This window comes from Schistocerca gregaria, chromosome 7 (genome assembly GCF_023897955.1).
Source record: "Schistocerca gregaria isolate iqSchGreg1 chromosome 7, iqSchGreg1.2, whole genome shotgun sequence".
In the NCBI taxonomy this organism is placed as follows: Eukaryota; Metazoa; Arthropoda; class Insecta; order Orthoptera; family Acrididae; genus Schistocerca; species Schistocerca gregaria.
This window is the reverse complement of record NC_064926.1, coordinates 506,321,873-506,333,176: the sequence shown is the minus strand read 5'-3', so window position 1 is coordinate 506,333,176 and position 11,304 is coordinate 506,321,873. Positions and strand designations below refer to the sequence as shown.

The 11,304-nt window shown below is 44.6% G+C and overlaps 1 non-coding gene across 1 annotated transcript; it reads left to right on the top strand.

Moving 5' to 3' along the window:
* The first annotated feature begins 7,263 nt into the window (after window positions 1-7,263).
* On the top strand, window positions 7,264-7,338 carry Trnas-uga (transfer RNA serine (anticodon UGA)). Its single transcript has one exon. It is a non-coding gene; the product is annotated as a tRNA-Ser (tRNA).
* The last annotated feature ends 3,966 nt before the right edge of the window (window positions 7,339-11,304 follow it).

Here is an 11,304-nt window from a genome sequence, read left to right as displayed (position 1 = left end):
GGAAGTCACTAACTACTGATAGGCACAGTTAGCAAATGAAAGATTTTAATAGAGAACGAACAATGTATTTACCTTTATAGTCATAATATATATATATATCAGTTCATGACACCAATTCTTACAAATTTCAAAACTCCGCCATCTCTCTCCCCACGTCCACCACTGCTGGCGGCTCACCTCCAACTACGCAACGCTACGCGCTGTTAACATCCAGCTGCCGCTGCCTAACACTACAATGGCAGACAACAATGCAAACTAGCCACAGACTGCGCACAGCACAGCCAGTGATTTTTCATACAGAGCGCTATGTGGCGTTATCAATAAGAAAACCTAAACAGCCTACTTACAACGTTAATTTGGAGCGCCAGGCAAAAAACAAAATTGTTGCTGAACTAATGGTGGTGAAACGCATACGTGGTAGTGTTGCACGTATACATCATAAGAATCTGGCGCAAAAGAAACATGCTGATTATTTGAAATTAAGAAACTCACTTCCTGTGGTTGGTTTTGGATATCTGGTCAAACTTTATGTGAAAACAATACAGTTTGTCAAATAACTTGAAAATGAGTAAAACATCTGTGGTGTTCAAACACCTTTATTTTACACGAATGGTTCAGCGCCGTTGCGTCGGATGTTGTTGTGTAAACTGTACAATGTTTTCAAGAGACAGGTGCTCGTCATCTTCAGGTGTCAATGCAACGCCCTTTTATACCTTGAGTACGCGATACTACCACCATTACTGTATGCGCATGTCGCTATCCCTGGCGTTTGTAACCTCAGTGTACTTGTCTTGTGATGGACTTTATCAGACTCACGTATTCAGTTGGGGGCCCCAATAGCAACAGCAAACGTCAGTAGCACCTGAAGATGATGAGCAGCTGCTAGAGGAAATATTGTGCAGTTTACACAACACCATCCGACACAAAGCATGGGAACCATTCAAGCCTTTAACAGCACAACTTAATTCTATTCTTTTTCAATGTTCAGATATTCGTTAATTCAAATAAATAACTTACTGTCCAATCTTGTCCGGATGAATGACGTGTCACTATAGATATTAGTGTAAGGTTGTGTTTCCATATGCAGATATAAAAAGTAAAGATAAGCATAAAAAGTAAAGAAGAAATTGTTAACGAGGAGGAAGATTTCGAAACTGAAATAAAAATCCCAAAGTATGATGTAAATAGCCTTGAAAATGAAAGTATGGTGTACCTATGCAAAAACATGTTAGACAAAAAGTTAACTGAAACATAATTTGACAATAGAGATATACAATCCAAATATAGCCTTAATGCTCTACGTGAGGCAGCCAAAGAAGCCCTCTGCGAAAAAATGAAGTATGAGAAACAATTATACTATTTTGATACAGAAATAGAGACAGAGGTATAAAGAAAGAACCAAAAATATTTAAACTGGCTATATATATATATACTATCCAGGATAAGATAGAATTAAGAGCATAATAAGCAAAAATTAGGAAAATAGTGACAAAAGAAAAAAATAAGAATTGGGAAAATACATGTAATAAAGTGGATAATCTAACTGAAAGTAAGAGAAGCTCAGAGCCATGGAAGATATTGAAAACACTGAGAAAAAATTCTAAAGAACCTCAACAAGTTAACTACATTAGCATCCATACCTAGGAAAAATTCTTCAAAGAATTATTGGCTTAAAACAGAGAAGTTTTGGATACAATTAATAGCGATACAGAAAATATTGGCAGCACTTCACTGGACTTAGATGCAGTAAAAAAATTAAAACTTAAAAAAAAGGAAGAGCTATTGGAATAGGAGGAATACCAACAGAACTGATGAAATATGCTAGAGATAATTTCCATGAAATTTTCACAAGCCTTTTTGAAAAATGCTTAAATGGCGAGGTCATATCACAATACCGGAAAGTAAGATTTATATCAACAGAAGAAAAGACGAGCTCGAGAACTACAGAGGAATAACTGTAACTAGTGTATTTAGCGGACTTTATGGAAGGATTATCAAACATTTTTTAAACAGAATTTAAGGAAATGAAGGCCGAGGAAGAGGCTGGCTTCAGAGCAGGGAGATCAACTATGGATCGTATAGTTTGCTTGCAACAAATAAATGGAAAAAAGTTAGAAATCAACCATTTCATTTAGTATTTGAAGCGTACGATAACATACCCATATATACACTCCTGGAAATTGAAATAAGAACACCGTGAATTCATTGTCCCAGGAAGGGGAAACTTTATTGACACATTCCTGGGGTCAGATACATCACATGATCACACTGACAGAACCACAGGCACATAGACACAGACAACAGAGCATGCACAATGTCGGCACTAGTACAGTGTATATCCACCTTTCGCCGCAATGCAGGCTGCTATTCTCCCATGGAGACGATCGTAGAGATGCTGGATGTAGTCCTGTGGAATGGCTTGCCATGCCATTTCCACCTGGCGCCTCAGTTGGTCCAGCGTTCGAGCTGGACGTGCAGACCGCGTGAGACGACGCTTCATGCTGTCACAAACATGCTCAATGGGAGACAGATCCGGAGATCTTGCTGGCCAGTGTAGTTGACTTACACCTATCAGAGCACGTTGGGTGGCACGGGATACATGCGGACGTGCATTGTCCTGTTGGAACAGCAAGTTCCCTTGCCGGTCTAGGAATGGTAGAACGATGGGTTCGATGACGGTTTGAATGTACCTTGCACTATTCAGTGTCCCCTGAACGATCACCAGAGGTGTACGGCCAGTGTAGGAGATCGCTCCCCACACCATGATGCCGGGTGTTGGCCCTGTGTGCCTCGGTCGTATGCAGTCCTGATTGTGGCGCTCACCTGCACGGCGCCAAACACGCATACGACCATCATTGGCACCAAGGCAGAAGCGACTCTCATCGCTGAAGACGACACGTCTCCATTCGTCCCTCCATTCACGCCTGTCGCGACACCACTGGAGGCGGGCTGCACTATGTTGGGGCATGAGCGGAAGACGGCCTAACTGTGTGAGGGACCGTAGCCCAGCTTCATGGAGACGGTTGCGAATGGTCCTCGCCGATACCCCAGGAGCAACAGTGTCCCTAATTTGCTGGGAAGTGGCGGTGCGGTCCCCTACGGCACTGCATAGGATCCTACGGTCTTGGCGTGCATCCGTGCGTCGCTGCGGTCCGGTCCCAGGTCGACGGGCACGTGCACCTTCCGCCGACCACTGGCGACAACATCGATGTACTGTGGAGATCTCAGGCCCCACGTGTTGAGCAATTCGGCGGTACGTCCACCCGGCCTCCCGCATGCCCACTATACGCCCTCGCTCAAAGTCCGTCAACTGCACATACGGTTCACGTCCACGCTGTCGCGGCATTCTACCAGTGTTAAAGACTGCGATGGAGCTCCGTATACCACGGCAAACTGGCTGACACTGACGGCGGCGGTGCACAAATGCTGCGCAGCTAGCGCCATTCGACGGCCAACACCGCGGTTCCTGGTGTGTCGGCTGTGCCGTGCGTGTGATCATTGCTTGTACAGCCCTCTCGCACTGTCCGGAGCAAGTATGGTGGGCCTGACACACCGGTGTCAATGTGTCCTTTTTTCCATTTCCAGGAGTGTAACTTGTGGGAAGCTTTAAAAGCATTTAATATTAGTTCCATCATAACTGAAGAAGTTAGGAACTATTACAAAAAGTTGATAGTAAGAGAAAATCTCTTACCTAGATTTACAGTTATCAAAGGATTACGCCAAGGATGCAGTCTGTCAGCAATACTTTAGAAAATACATACCGAAAAAGCACAGGAAAACAGGGGACCCCAGTAAATGATATTACAATATAATCATGAGCAACTAATTTTGGCATAAGATAAGGAAGACAAGAGTACCGTACATGGAAATTAATAGAGGAGTATAAAGTGGGGACTTTACGGTCAACAGGAGTAAAACAAAATATATGGTAATAGGAGACACAAATCAAGATTAGACACTGGGAGAAGGAATGGGTACTATTAATCACACTGAAGAGTACAAATACGTAGAAATCAATATTCTGACATTCCGTTCCTTTTCACATTCGTCAGACATCAGCAAAAACACCCCGTGAGAGTGTTAGCGTCATTAGAATAAATAACTGGAGTTAGGAGTGGACCCTTATTCTATGTCAGAGCACATCGGTATTTAGCTGTAAGATTTGTTTAATTTTTCTATTGTTGTCAAAAAAGCATACGGGTTTACGTAGATTGTAACATGACAATTTCAGAACAGTTGTCAAGGTAATGTATTACGTTCTGTTTAGCAGAAATTACACTGTCACAACGATATAAGACTTAAATAAAAGGTTCTCTACAAGATTTTTCTTACTTCTAGACAGTGAAGCCTTGTCTGTGTTGGTCAATATTACGACAAATCATTCGATTCCGGTACTATTTAGGATGACAATAAAGTCTACGGAGGATGGTTAGTTTCTGTGACAAGATGAGCAGGAGATTACTCAAGGATGCTCATTTTCACAGTAGACGCAATCTGGTGATACAACAACTTTACGCCTGTACCAGCGGCGTTTACCTTTACCTACGACGTGCTGTCGGCTGCATGGCTGTTCTCGCCCTCTGAAAATCCTGTTGTTGTTGTTGTTGTGGTCTTCAGTCCTGAGACTGGTTTGATGCAGCTCTCCATGCTACTCTATCCTGTGCAAGCTTCTTCATCTCCCAGTACCTACTGCAACCTACATCCTTCTGAATCTGCTTAGTGTAGTCATCTCTTGGTCTCCCTCTACGATTTTTACCCTCCACGCTGCCCTCCAATACTAAATTGGTGATCCCTTGATGCCTCAGAACATGTCCTACCAACCGATCCCTTCTTCTAGTCAAGTTGTACCACAAACTTTTCTTCTCCCCAATCCTATACAATACTTCCTCATTAGTTATGTGATCTACACATCTAATCTTCAGCATTCTTCTGTAGCACCACATTTCGAAAGCTTCTATTCTCTTCTTGTCCAAACTATTTATCGTCCATGTTTCACTTCTATACATGGCTACACTCCATACAAATACTTTCAAAAACGACTTCCTGATACTTAAACCTATACTCGATGTTAACAAATTTCTCTTCTTCAGAAACGCTTTCCTTGCCATTGCCAGTCTACATTTTATATCCTCCCTACTTCGACCATCATCAGTTATTTTGTTCCCTAAATAGCAAAACTCCTTTACTACTTTAAGTGTCTCATTTCCTAATCTAATTCCCTTAGTACCAACCGACTTAATTCTACTACATTCCATTATCCTCGTTTTGCTTTTGTTGATGTTCATCTTATATCCTCCTTTCAAGACACTATCCACTCTGTTCAGCTGCTCTTCCAAGTCCTTTGCTGTCTCTGACAGAATTACAATGTCATCGGCGAACCTTAAAGTTTTTGTTTCTTCTCCAAGGATTTAAATAACTACTCCGAATTTTTCTTTTGTTTCCTTTACTGCTTGCTCAACATACAGATTGAACAACATCGGGGAGAGGCTACAACCCTGTCTCACTCCCTCCCCAACCACTGCTTCCCTTTCATGTCCCTCGACTCTTCTAACTGCCATCTGGTTTCTGTACAAATTGTAAATAGCTTTTCGCTCCCTGTATTTTACCCCTGCCACATTCAAAATTTGAAAGAGAGTATTCCAGTCAACATTGTCAAGAGGTTCCTCTAAGTCTACAAATGCTAGTAATGTAGGTTTGCCTTTCCTTAATCTAGCTTCTAAGATAAGCCGTAGGGTCAGTATAGCCTCACGTGTTTCAATATTTCTACGGAATCCAAACTGATCTTCCCCAATATCGGCATCTACTAGTTTTTCCATTCGTATGTAAAGAATTCGTGTTAGTATTTTGCCGCCGTATCACATAAGATGGAAAACAAGACAAGGAAATTAATTCAAGAATAAATGCTGGGAAGTTTACTATTGGAACAGTAATTGGTATATCAAGGGACCAAAGGTAACAAAAAGAAAATCTTCAATGCACTCATCAGAAGCCTGAATAGAAGTATGGACAGTTAAATCACAAATAGTAAAAATGTTGATGGTAACGGAGATGTACTTTTGGAGGCGGTCCGCAGGGATATCTAGGCAAGAAAGAATCAGAAATGGAATCATCGGGAAGAAAATGAACGTTAAAAATTGATTTACAGATTTTGAAGTAGAAAAACGACTGTTATGGTACGGACATGTAAAAAGGACGTCAAAGGACAGACAGATGCCGGTAGATGACATCGAAGGTACCGCTATAGCAAGCAGAAATCTACTAATACCAGTATGACTTGCCCCTGTTTTCATCATAACAGAAGTGGAATCTTCTACACATCAGCCAGGGGCCTGAAGATGGCGTAATAAATCCCCGAAAGTGGTAGCCAAATAAAATAAGTTTGGCAACTTTACGGCTGAAAGGTGTTTAATTGACATCCTGTATCGAGCAGTCAAGTACCAACCCGCCAGGATAGCCGACAGCGCTAACGCTCTGCTTCCTGGACCCTGGCAGGCGCGCCGGCCTCGGATTGAGTCCGCCCGGCGGATTACCGACGAGGGCCGGTGTGCCAGCCAGGCTGGATGTGGTTTTTAGGTGGTTTTCCACATCCCGGTAGGTGAATACAGGGCTGGATCCCTGTTTCCGCCTCGGTTACACAACTCGCCGACATCTGAACACGTTCGCACTATTCCATGAATTACACTCGGCGCAGACAACTGGGTTACACTAATTCCGTTCCAGGGGGTACGGGGTGGCGGCACGAAGGGCATCCGGCCACACCTTCACCCTAACCTTGCCAAATCCGTTCCCAACAATGCGTCAGTGCGGGATATGGCACCAGTGAAAGATGAAAGACAGATCGAACAGTCGAGTACCGCAACCGTCTCCCAAAAGATGGACATACAGAGACTTTAGAATGGTTGTTCTGTGAAACTTCTTGGCAGATTAAAACTGTGTGACGGACCGAGACTCGAACTTGGGACCTTTGCCTTTCGCGGGCAAGTGCTCTACCATCTGAGCTACCCGAGCAGTACCCACGCCCCGTCCTCAGAGCTTTACTTCTGCCAGTACCTCGTCTCCAACCTTTCAAACTTTACAGAAGCTCTCCTGCGAACCTTGCAGAAATAGCACTCCTGAAAGAAAGGATATTGCGGAGACATGACTTAGCCATCGCCTTGGGGATGTTTCCACAATGAGATTTTCACTCTGCAGCGGAGTGTGCGCTGATATGAAACTTCCTGGCAGATTAAAACTGTGTGCCGGACCGAGATGGGGCGTGGGTCGTGCTCGGGTAGCTCAGTTGGTAGAGCACTTGCCCTTGAAAGGCAAAGGTCCCGTGTTCGAGTCTCGGTCCGGCACACAGTTTCAATCCGCCAGGAAGTTTCATACCAGCGCACACTCCGCTGCAGAGTGAAAATCTCATTCTAGTTATCTGTATCAGGATACCTATCACGTGGAAGTACATGTGTTATACAGGATTACTGCAGTCACCCATGCACCTGTACCTTTTGTGCAGTTTTTCAGAAATGCCTCGGTAGCAGCGCACGTACGACAGTTATCAGCCCCGCATGCCTGCCTACACAAAACGACAGCCGGCAGGGACGCCAGGGTAACAAATCGTGGCGGGATAGGGTGTACCTCGGCGGGCGCATACCGCGGCGGCGGCGCGCGGATCATGTCTGAGCCGTAAATCGCGCATCGTGAGGAGCGCGCGGCGCCCACTTCCTGGGCAGCCGGCAGCCGGCAGATTTACGCGGCGACCGCCCGGCCGTGCAGAACCGCCGGCCAGCCGGCAGACGCTCCGCAGGCCGCGTAAAATATGCCCGCAAAGTGCGGCCGGCGCTGCGGCTGGGTCGCTCGCCCGCGGGCTGTAATGGGCGCCCGTCACAGCTGAACGCGCAGCGCACCGCAGCCCGGCGCTAAGTAATCGCTCGTACGCCCAGCCGTTTTATTCGCTGTTTCATCGCCGCTGCAGCCGCTGCGGCAAAAACTGGAGACTTATTGCTTACGAAGGAACACTTACAGACGCCATAGTAGGTGGATCAGATCCTCGCAGCACGGAAGCACCACCGCAGCTGCGTGGAAAGTATGTAACACCGGAGAGTGTGCTTCCGTGACCTAAAACGACGTGCCGAGTTACGCCATAGACACAAAGAAATTGCTAGTCTCTACTACATCGTTTCATCTGCGTATACCGACGAAAGGTAGAGCTGTAAAAAGCTACCGTAGACTATAGTTATCCGTCGGCACACGGACAGTGCTGTCGAACGTTAATATTGAGCGTGCCAAGTTCAACGTGCTGCTGAACGCTCAGGAACGATGCGACTTGTGCACACGGTACGTGGGCCCCAACGTGGTACACGCGATCGCAACGCACTCAAGTTGCAGTTGCGGGGAGTTTCTAGTTCGTAAACCACACTGTTTACTCAACGGTCTTGCGTAAAATCCCCACATTAGATCTATTAAAAGGCACATTTCCTCCATCGTCCACGAAAAGGAAAGTACCATCTTAAATCAATAAGGACGCAGGCTTATAAAGTTCTATTACAAACAGTGCGGTACAAATTTGGGATACTTCTCCGCATAAGATAAACATTATTTCATCATTCCCACATTTTAGTAAAACCTCAAGGTCAGTCTGACTTAACCACTGTTCCTACCCAGCAACTGAATCTTTGCAACATGTGAATTACGAAGCGTAAAAGAAAAAGGAGCAAAATATCTTCATACGAGTAGTAAATGGTGTCCTGTAGATGAAGACAATCGAACAAAGTCACCCCTCAGAAACAGGTGAACTTATATTTACACAACATCAAATATGATAGTATATACTTATATTAAACTAATAATAAAGTATCAGAACCTAATAAAAACGTGAATGTTTGGAAATAAAATTTAGTAGTGTCAAGACGAGAGCCACCGCCCCAAACAACTCAACACAAGACAGTGACACCACTAGGGTAGTGGCAGCCTCGGTGCAATTTTGATATCAAATTGATATGCAAATTAATTAAATTGATCAATGAATCCTCGCCCGCACCCCGAGGACGACGCCGACCCCAGATAATGTCACATGTTTTCCCAGCTGCACATGTGGCCCAGTCCCCTCCTCCCCCCTTCCACCCTGCCCCCAACCTACCCTATTGGCAAACATTTTGAATTTTGGCGGGAATTTCGAATTTTGGCGGTAATTTCTTTGTCCCAGGGCTGTGCTAACATCCCACCCCACCTCACCACACACCAAGACCTGGGAATTGGTGGGAAAATGACTCAGCCTGTGCCGAGTAGCGTGTATATATGTCTTTTGAGACAGTGCGTCCATCTGATTTGTTCACCATGGTGACCAGAGTCCAACCGAACTAATACACAGCACTGCCACCAGAGGTCACCATCATCCCTCCGCTGACATAATCCAAGATGACAGTCTGGAGGGGAAAAATGGCGGCAAAAGGACGCAGCCTGTTCTGGGCTGCTGGAGAATGGAGGGAGGGAGTTTTATTGATTTTTGGAACAGTTTATATAGGGACAGATTTCACGTAGTTTATTTATTATGCTGATACAAAACACTCACCCTGACGTGCTTGAGGGTGCAGTAAATAGTCTACAGACCTGCAAACTACTCGTAAATAATGCGGTACACTGATGTGGAGAGAGGAAATCAACTTGTAATTTACCAAAATAATGCAGTGCACAGCATAGAGACATGCAAACTGCTCATAGATCACCAAAATAATGCTTGTGTAACGATATGAAAACATGCTCACAACGCTTAACCACCCGAAAATAGTGCAGTGCACAAACACTCTGCGCACTTAAAAAAAAGACAAAGTATCAACGACTCGAACCCTGGTCCTTCAGGGCGTAAAACCCAAGCGCTCTTCCCTAACACAATTAAACCACCAGAGGCACTTGGAATTGACGGGAAATTAAAAATGGCGGTGATCCTCGACTGAAAGTCCAAGTGCATCCCCAACATATGGAAACTGTCCAGATGCAGGAGAGGAAGGTTAGGTTAGGGTACTTTATTTATTTTGGTCGGGAAGCTGAAACAAATATCGATCCTAATTATTTAATTAATCACATACATCAGTCCTAATTATACAACTGTATGAATAGCGCTGCACAAAGACAGGATAAAATCACAATGCAGCGCAAAAAACTGACAATACCATACAACTGTTGTTATCCTGCCGGGAAAAAACTTCGCAATTCCACTCGAAACCAGCGACGGAAACACTCAAACTCTACCCTACATTTACAAGCTGATGGGAAAAAACCTGGGGTATAAGGTACTATCTTTATTCTTTTTTGTGGGAAATACGTTCAACTGACTACATGCTGGTGCTGGACAGAGAGGAGTTTAAAAAGTGCATGACCTGCAAGCATACAGTATTTATCATTGATTGGCATCAGAGTTTGCTACAGACGCCTACTAAAAATCGCCCTACAGCCCAGGTAATTGAAGCCAGTACATGTTATCACAGCTGATGGAAAAAATGCTTCACAGTTCTAATTAAACTTCGAAACTGTCGTGGAGAACCGGCACTCATATTGAACATGTCATAATGCAGCATATGTACTGGGGAAAGTCGTCGCCCTAAAAGACTGCAGAGGAGGTGGCAGTCGAACTTGCGTTCCCTTTGATGTACAATCTCAAACTACCGAATTTCGGGTCCCTCTCCCTTTCTGCCACCAAGCACCTACAGGGTGGATGGACAGGTGGAGGAAGTCACCCCACCAGCAGCCTCGTGGCACGAGCTGACAGCTGTCCGCCTTCAGGCGATGGTCCTTCGCCAGCACAGATATAGTTAACTGAAGGGGACAAAAGAACAGTTGTCCCAAATGCATCTTGGTTGTCTAAAGTATAGTGACACAGCCACCCCTAATGGTTAGAGGTTCAATTGCGGCAATAAGCTGTCACAGACTAGACAGGTCCTTAAAGCCTCCAATAGGCCTCTCGTTCTGGGATGGAAAACATTTTTGTTTATCGTCACGTAGGATGCTAGAGACGGGACCGAGGGAAAGCTATGGTCTCGTAGGAAAGTCGCCCACCGTTCTGTGCTGGACTATCAAACATCAACTCGACTGCTGTAATAAAGCAACTATTAAAAAAAGAAAAAAACATTCATGATGATAATAAATGTCCTCGTTCACGAAAATAGACGAAGTCCATTAAAATCGGTATATCTTTGTATGTTCGACTGCACTCACATCTCATTATTTAGTGATATCCAGCAAAGTGCACCACCACCAATCACAAATGATCAGCAGAGACATGCCCACCCTGCGTAAAATCAAGGAAAGGAAAAAGTTTACTATTTTGAT